Source organism: Syngnathoides biaculeatus, chromosome 16, assembly GCF_019802595.1.
Source record: "Syngnathoides biaculeatus isolate LvHL_M chromosome 16, ASM1980259v1, whole genome shotgun sequence".
Classification (NCBI taxonomy): Eukaryota; Metazoa; Chordata; class Actinopteri; order Syngnathiformes; family Syngnathidae; genus Syngnathoides; species Syngnathoides biaculeatus.
Genome location: NC_084655.1, coordinates 1,897,297 through 1,906,498, shown reverse-complemented (window position 1 = coordinate 1,906,498; position 9,202 = coordinate 1,897,297).

Genomic DNA, 9,202 nt, shown 5'->3' with positions numbered 1-9,202 from the left:
GACAGCCAAAGTAATCAGAGAGACAGGCAGGAGAGTACTTGGTGTGTCTTTTGGTAGGAAAGGGGCGAAGGAGACTTGGTGGTGGAACCCCAAAATACAAGGAGTCATACAAGGAAAGATATTCGCGAAGAAGAAGTGGGATACTGAGAGGACTGAGGAGAGGTGAAAGGAGTACATCGAGATGCGACATAGGGCAAAGGTAGAGGCGGCAAATGCTAAACAAGAGGCAAATGAAGACATGTCCACCAGGTTGGACACGAAAGAAGGAGAAAAGGATCTCTACAGGTTGGCCAGACAGAGGGATAGAGATGAGAAGGATCTGCAACAGGTAAGGGTGATTAAGGATAGAGATGGAAATGTGTGGACTAGTGCCAGTAGTGTGCTAAATAGATGGAAAGAATACTTTGAGAAGTTGATGAATGAAGAAAATGAGAGAGAAGGAAGAGTTGAAGAGGCAAGTGTGAAGGACCAGGAAGTGGCAATGATTAGTAAAGGGGAAGTCAGAAAGGCACTAAAAAGGATGAAAAATGGAAAGGCAGTTGGTCCTGATGACATACGGATAGAGATATGGAAGCAATTTGGAGAGATGGCTGTGGAGTTTTTGACCAACTTATTCAACAGAATACTAGCGGGCGAAAAGATGCCTGAAGAATGGAGGAAAAGTGTTCTAGATTCCATTTTTAAGAACAAAGGGTATGTTCAGAGCTGTGGGAACTATAGAGGAATAAAGTTGATGAGCCACACAAAGTTACGGTAAAGAGTAGTGGAGGCTAGACTCAGGACAGAAGTAAGTATCTGCGAGCAACAGTATGTTTTCATGCCTAGAAAGAGTACAACAGATGCATTATCTGCCTTGAGGATGCTAGTGGAAAAGTACAGAGAAGGTCAGAAGGAGCTACATTGTGTCTTTGTGGATCTAGAGAAAGTCTATGACAGAGTACTAAGAGAGGAACTGTGGTACTGCATGCGTAAGTCTGGTGTGGCAGAGAAGTATGTTAAAATAGTACAGGACATATATGATGGCAGCAGAACAATGGTGAGGTGTGCCTTAGGTGTGACAGAGGAATTTAAGGTGGAGGTGGGACTGCATCAGGGATCAGCTCTGAGCCCCTTCCTGTTTGCGGTGTTAATGGATAGGCTGACAGATGAGGTTAGACTGGAATCCTCTTGGACCATGATGTTCGCAGATGATATTGTGATATGCAGTGAAAGCAGGGAGCATGCAGAGGAACAATTAGAAAGATGGAGACATGCACTGGAAAGGAGAGGAATGAAGATTAGCCAAAGTAAAACAGAATATATGTGCGTGAATGAGAAAAGTGGAGGGGGAAGAGTGAGGCTACAGGGAGAAGAGATAGCGAGGGTGGACGACTTCAAATATTTCGGGTCAACAATCCAGAGCAATGGTGAGTGTGGTAAGGAAGTGAAGAAACGGGTCCAAGCAGGTTGGAACAGCTGGCGAAAGGTGTCTGGTGTGTTATGTGACAGAAGAGTCTCTGCTAGGATGAAGGGCAAATTTTACAAAACAGTGGTGAGGGCGGCCATGATGTACGGATTAGAGGCAGTGGCACTGAAGAAACAACAGGAAGCAGAACTGGAGGTGGCAGAAATGAAGATGTTGAGGTTTTCGCTCGGAGTGACCAGGTTGGATAGGATTAGAAATGAGCTCATTAGAGGGACAGCCAAAGTTGGATGTTTTGGAGACAAGATTCGAGAGAGCAGACTTCGATGGTTTGGACATGTTCAGAGGCGAGAGAGTGAGTATATTGGTGGTAGGGTGCTGAGGATGGAGCTGCCAGGCAAAAGGGCGAGAGGAAAACCAAAGAGAAGGTTTAGGGATATGGTGAGGGAAGACATGAGGGCAGTTGGGGTTAGAGAGGAAGATGCAGGAGATAGGCTCAGATGGCAAAATATGACACGCTGTGGCGACCCCTAACGGGACAAGCCGAAAGGAAAAGAAGAAGAAGAAGATTTCAGTTTAAAAATAAATTGACTAATGAAGACTTTGTAAATGACCACTTATTTTTAAGATAAGCATAATAGTGCTCAAAATTATATTTAGTCCCCACCCCCCAATCTCTTCTGTATTTTTCATTTTGAAATTCACCATGCGAGCCCAAATGTCGTCTGCCAGCGGTCAAGTTTTAGCCCACGGGCTGAGCGTTTGACACCCCTGGTCAAAAATGTATCGGTGAAAGTAAAATCATATATTCATCCATCATTTTTCTTAGCCACTTAGGCTCGCTAGGGTCACGGGAGTGCTGGAACCTATCCCAACTGTTGCCAGCCAATCGGAGGGCACATGGACACAGACAACTGTGGCACTCACAATCACACCTAAGTGGCAATTGAGAGTTTCCAATTCATGTTGCACATTTTTGGGATGTGGGAGGAGAACAGAGAGCCTGGAGAAAAGCCACGCAGGCACAGGGAGAACATGCGAACTCCACACAGGCAGAGCCGAGATTGGACCCTGGACCTCAGAACTGTGAGGTCAATGCTTTTCAGCTGCGTCACCGTGCCACCGTCAAATATTCATTTGAATGTAAAATATGAGGAAATAATTTTAAAATCAATACACAGTATACCATCAGGAAGAATTTCCCTGTTAATTAAATTATTTTGCTTCATTTTCTAAATACTCTCCTCATGAACTCCTCTGTTGCTTAGAAATTCAGGAGGCGAGGGATTGAGGATGGCCATCACAAACCTGCAACGAAAAAATGTAGGGAAAATGCGTCATCTATGTGTGTCATCATTTGAAAGTGACTTGTCATCAAACATTTAATCTGCTCACATAAATCACCTCCAAAACAGTTTTTTTTGTGTGTGTGTTTGTTCTTGTGTGACGAAAGTCTTGACTGCTTATTCGTACACAATAAAATTACTGACTAATCGTGCAGAAGACGAAATTCGGCACCTCAATGTGGGCTTTTATCAGTTTTGTTGTTAATAGTATTTAGTCTGCTGGCAACATCCTGTTTTGTTTACAAGCTTACCTGGCCCGTGTCAAACAACTAACACCTCTTTAGTGTTTGTGCGCTTGTAAATTAACGTTACAACGAATGTCTCGTTCTACTTACAGAAGCGTAGTTCTACTATATAGAGCTTGTGCACCTACATCACCAAAATCACGTGACTGGCCATATTGCTGGTCAAACAGAGCATTGTTCAATGCTAAGTCGGTTGGAGACGTCATGAAAATACATCTTATAGCACAACGCCCAGTGTTTTGTCCGATACTGTTAAACATTTAGAAGGTGATAATAAACGAAGGTACATGGAAAAATGAGAGACACTTGGCATCAAGGACCCATATTTAATGCCGAAGTTGACGTTTTCGCCGATATGAAATTGGAGAGTTAATTCGCTTCTGCTTGTCATGGACAACTTTATATACACATATCTCGTGAGTAAGTTGTCGATATTTACACAGAAAAGTTTGAAAGTGTATAAAAGTCTGGACGCATACAAAAACTTCATAGCTGGATCTATTCTCAACAGGGAAACGGCTCATGAACGTGGAAGTGTGTTCGACTATACGTTAACCTTTGCCGAAATCAATTGATATTTTCAGCTAGGATTCAATACAAATACCAATGTTGAAATAAATGACCCCTGGTTTTACACAAACTCGGATTCATTAACTATGATTGGGGAAAAAAGAGGACAAGCGGGTTGGCTCCTCTGTAGCGTTTCCCCAAGAAGTATTTATAATGCCAAGTTGGCTCATTTGAGAACCATGCGTTAAAAAAATAAATAAATAAAAAATAAGGTGGAGTCGTCTCCAACGTACATGGAAGTCTGTTGCAGCCACAGGTTAAACTTCAGTAAACCTCTCCGTGTCCTGGGTCATCCCCAGGTCTACTTCTGGTGGGAAATGCCCGGAACATCTCATCAGGAGGAATGAAAATCAAATGCTGCAGCCACCTCATTTGGCTCCTCTCAATGCGGAAGAGTTGGGGCTCAACTTTGAGCCTCTGCCAGATGACTGAGGTTTTCACCCTATCTCTAACTGAGACCTGATTTGCCTTTCAATCTTCCACTCCCTTTTATTCCTCACTCTTGAACAAGATCCCAAGATTCTTGAACTCCTCCACTTGGGGCAGGATGTCATCCCGACGTGGAGAGGGCACACCACCCTTTTCCGACGGAGGACCATGGTGTCAGATTTGGAGGTGCTGATTATCATCCCAGCCAATTCACACTCAGCTACAAACCACTTTGCTGAGAGTTGGCAATCACGGCTTGATGAAGCCAACAGAACGACACCATCTGCAAGAACCAGAGATGCAATACAGAGGCCACCAAACTCGACCCCCTCTCTGGCTTCATGCCCGTCTATGAGCCTTCACCTTATTGTGGTGGAGGGGGATGTATGTCACAATGATCATAGGAGCTAAGTTGTCTGGGGTTGCACACTGGTAGGGTCAACCGGGGTAAAAAGGTCCTAGGTGAGGGACCAGACAAAGCATGGCTCCATAAACTCCTATGACGACTAAAACTAATGGGTTGATGGTTCCCTTGCCCGGACGCGGGTCAGCAGGACCCCACTCTGGAGCCAGGCCGGGAGGTTTGGGTTGAAGGTGAGTGCGTGGTCGCTGGGCCCGCACCAATGCGGCTTGGCTGGACATAGCCCAAAAGGGTAACATGGGTCCCCCTTCCCATGAGCTCACCACTTGTAAAAGGGGTATAGGTGTCGAGTGCATTGTGAGGTGGGCAGTGGCCAAAGGCAGGAATCTTGGTGATCTGATCCCTGACTACAGGAGCTGGCTCTCGGGATGTGGAATATTTTACAGCTTTGACAAGCTATTTACAGAATTATTTTTTTAGTATTACTTTACAAATTGCAGACCAGACCAGCTGTTAAAGTTTCCAGATTTAACCACACCAAATTTTTCCTGTATTTGGAATGTTATATTGGCTCCATGAGGCCGCAATAAACACCATGCATTCCTGAGTTACAGATGTTATTCTGCTGTTAGGCCTGAAATTAGGACATTTGAATTTGTCAAGCTTATCTACCTCACTAGCCAAGATCACCTATCCGCCCCTGGGCCAACTCCATTAACATGATGAAAATTTGTGCTCTCACATGTGGTGAGGGTTGGGTCTTCTACAAAGAGGCAACCCATCAGAGGAAAGGGTGCGGTCTGAGACAAATATAAACAAAGCGGATACAAAACTGGGTCAAATAAAAGTAACTGTCAGGGGAGGATTTTCAGGATACTAGTTTGACAAGACCAATGTGTGTTGTTTTTTTGTATGAAATTGACACTTTTATGAATCTAGTTAGGGAGCCAGTCTATGGAGGTATGAACAGCCAAAACCTGAGAGTTTTCAGGTAAAACTATTGTAAACTATGACCAAACATTCATTGGGAGTCATTTGGTACTCCGCATTGGTTAGCAAAAGAAACACAATTTCTGTGAAGTTACATCTTATTTCCTCCTCGTTCAAGCAGCCTTGCCAGCAGGAAAAAATGCATAGAGAGGCAGGTGAATCCGATGGTGGAACATGTCCTCTGGGCTATGTGGCCTTGGTTCCATTCATCACTTGGCTGACACATTCCTGCTGACTCCCTCAGGCTCAAACCCACACAGCAGGCTGTTGTGGTCCAACAAAGTGCCATGTGGTCACAGTGTGACCCCAGTTTACCTCAGTCCCATATATTTAATCCTCTTAGCCAATGAATTTAACAATTTTTGGCTGTTTTATCAGAAATGTTTATCCTTTTAACATGTAGAAAGTTCCACACACAGTCCCAGTACTGCACATTAGTCTTAGGTTGAATTGTTATTTGAGTAATTCTATGACCATAATTTTCAAACATATAGAACTAGACTGTCACTCAATGGAATGCAGACCTCCACCATGGCTAATCTCTTAACATTTTTTTTTTTAAACCATGGAGTGTCATGTTATTGTCTCCATTTGTTTCTTTAAGAAGTAGTGTAAGCTCGTTTCTGGATCATGGAGAATGACTAAGAGAAGAGTGGTCCCCATTATAAATTTGCAGGGAGAACTGTTCTTTTGACACTATGTTTACTGAACATAGGTTGAACAGGTTGAACATAGACTGAACAGTTTCCCTATTTCAGATACTGCAGAGAATGTCTGAAGTTCAAGATGAAGTAATTAATCTAGCAATATAAAACAAAAGAATGTTGATCATGATATGTAATGGCACAGCATGGTGTTGCCACTTTAGTCACTCTCTAGCCCAGGGGTCGGGAATCTATGACTCACAAGCCATATCTGGCTCTTTTGATGGTTGCATATGGCTCGCAGAGCCCTCATAACAACATATTGTACATGTCATTACTGTTGCATTGGCAATGTAAATGTGGCAGTGACAGTTTGTCTTAGTGGGGTAGCCATACTTCGTTGTCCAAAATGGCAGTCGATGTGCGTATGTGCAGAAGGGTCAAATGCAGATCGTGTCTGAACAACTAGTTGTGGAAACACTTTTGACAAACATCGCTCAAAGAAAAAAAGTATGAGAACCCAGTTTTCAGCAAGAATGGACGGAGAAATTCGCCTTGGTGGAGAGACAAGGTTCTGTTGTGTTTAAATTATAATGACAAAACTGCAACGATGAAATACTCAAATAAAAAGTGCAACTTTGACACGGGCCATGTTACGTTTGCATCAAAATATCCTGTTAATGAAAATCAGATAACTGTGCTGGCGCTTTAGCAATTGTGAGAAATGGAAAGCCATTAACAGATGGGGAATATACCAAAGCATTCGGACTTGATGTTGCCAATAAACATTTTGACAAATTCACATATATACAGGCTAATAAACAAATAAAAGACATGGCTTTGTTGGCAAGAACTGTTCACCATCGTACCATCATGATGGCAAATCAAATTGAAATATGTTCACAATTAATGGATGGAAGTCTCAACGCCTGCATTAATCTTAATCTAATGATGTATGAAACAGACTATAAAGCCATCAAAAAAACATGCAGCACTAGAAGTTGCATTAGTGGTAAGAAGTACTTTTGTCAAAATTGGTGAGCAGCAGCGTAACAATGTTATTTAAAATAATTTAGACTTATTGTACTCTAAAAGTGTTGGTCTTACATAAATGCACGAATACACTTGTATTTAGTTTTTGAAATACTGTATGGCTCTATTAAAATTACATTTAAAAGTATTTGGCATTTATTTATTTATTTATGGCATTTACAGCGTTCCTGTCTCAACATAGTCTAGTCACGTTTTTGTTCATGTTTCCAAGTTTTGCCTCGTAGTCATCGACCCTGTTTCATGTTTTTGGACCTTGCCTGTAACCTTGTGTTTTTGTGCCACTGCCTTCCAACCTTTGCCTCGTACTTCGGACCTTGCTTCATTATTGGACGTTTGACATTTTGCCAAGCGTTTTTGTGCTTCTGCTTTTTTGGACCTAATCTTTTGGACTGTATCACTGTGTACAACCTCGGCCTGAAATAAAACCACACTTGACATCATGTCCTTGCCTCAGAGCCCTGCATTTGGGTCCTGTCCCTCGCCACAAGCTCATGACACATACACAGTTTTCTATTAGTAGTAGTTTTCTATTTGAAAAGCTCAACTCAAGCAGGGCTAGGGAGAATTATTTTTTTGGGGGGGAGGGTAGTTTTACAGAGAAATAATAACTTTCCAAATTTCTGTTACTATTTCTACACTTTTCAATGGACGAACACAATTGTTGGTCAACATTCATTTACTTTTTTACAGATTTCCCATGAGAAACAATTGGATATAGAAGACTAGCGTCTACATAGAATATTCTATATACATGTACTACTGTAGTATTACTGACTATTGTTTTGGCAGATTTATGTTTAGCATATATGCCAAATAATAGTTGTATTAGTTCTCCCTTCAACTTTCACAGGTTTTGTCATGTTATTATGGCTTCTAGTTCTCCTGCTCAGGCTGTTCCTCATGTGAGGTTTTTCCTACCGGCCATATGTACGATATGTATACACCTGGAAATCGATAATTGTCTTGTTTTCTCTCTCTCTCTGTCTCCCTCACTTTAATATTACAAAAGGAATTTTGTCTGATCTGTTGTAAGGGTGACAACTCATAAGCCTTTCCTCTCTTTGCAAAGACTTTGTTTTTGTAATAAAAATCCACAAAGACGAAAATTGTCTCCTTGCTTATAGTGTCAGAAAATGATTTTGTCAAAACACTTGCTGTCAGACGTGGGATTCCAGGACTGATCGCCGATCCAGAGACTCTAGAGAAAAGTGACTGATCATCCCGGACAAGCACACTAGTCCTGCCCTGACCCAAGAATTAGGACAGGAGATGACAGAAGCTAGTAAGTGACAGAAGAGTCAAAAGAATTTAGATAAGGGAAAAGTAAAATGAGAAAAAGAGTGCAAAGAAACAGATGGCTGGATCTTCTCCTCTGACCCCGTATCTGAGGTTGCCTGGTGGATGGAATACGCCAAGGCTAGACCAGTGATTGGTTACCCCCATGTTCTCCACAAGTCAAACAGCAACCTGACCAACCAATTGGTGATGATAACGAACGGTGCCCCCCTCCTCCGCATGCGGCACCGGTGGTTCAAACCACTCCACTCCCTCCCCTCTGCACACAAGCTCCTGCTGCTGCTACTACTCCCTCCTAGTCTGCTGGAAGCTTGCCACCTCCTGCCATGGGACAGGAAAAATGGGTCCCAGGTCCAGGGAAATTGCCAGTGGGACTTCCTGAAAAGATGTCAAGATGGAATGCTGACCACTGAGGAGGCATGGGGGCTCAGCTCATGTGATGTTGCATCTGACTGATTCCAAAGTAGCACAGTTGACCAGTGATACACAAAAAGACCTTAATCCAATACTCACTCGCTACAAAGAAGAAATGTTTGATACTGATACACCGCATGATGAGATCCAAGATAAGATTGTTGCTTTAGAGAAAGAAATTGCAGCCCACCAGACATTCACATGCTTTTGAAAACTGTTGCCTACATGAACGTTCCCACAATTGAATCTTTGGTAATTAATACACCTCATTACTTTCCTTGATGATCCAGGGACTTGAAATTCTGTGATAATCGCCTCCGACATCGTTGTTCTTGCTCCAATCAAACGATCTTGTGACTTAATGTATGCAAATTGAGGTTTCATAAAAGATGAATTTATGCACCTGCCTCTTGTGCATAGTGTCGATTTGGGCCATATGTACCATTTAAGCA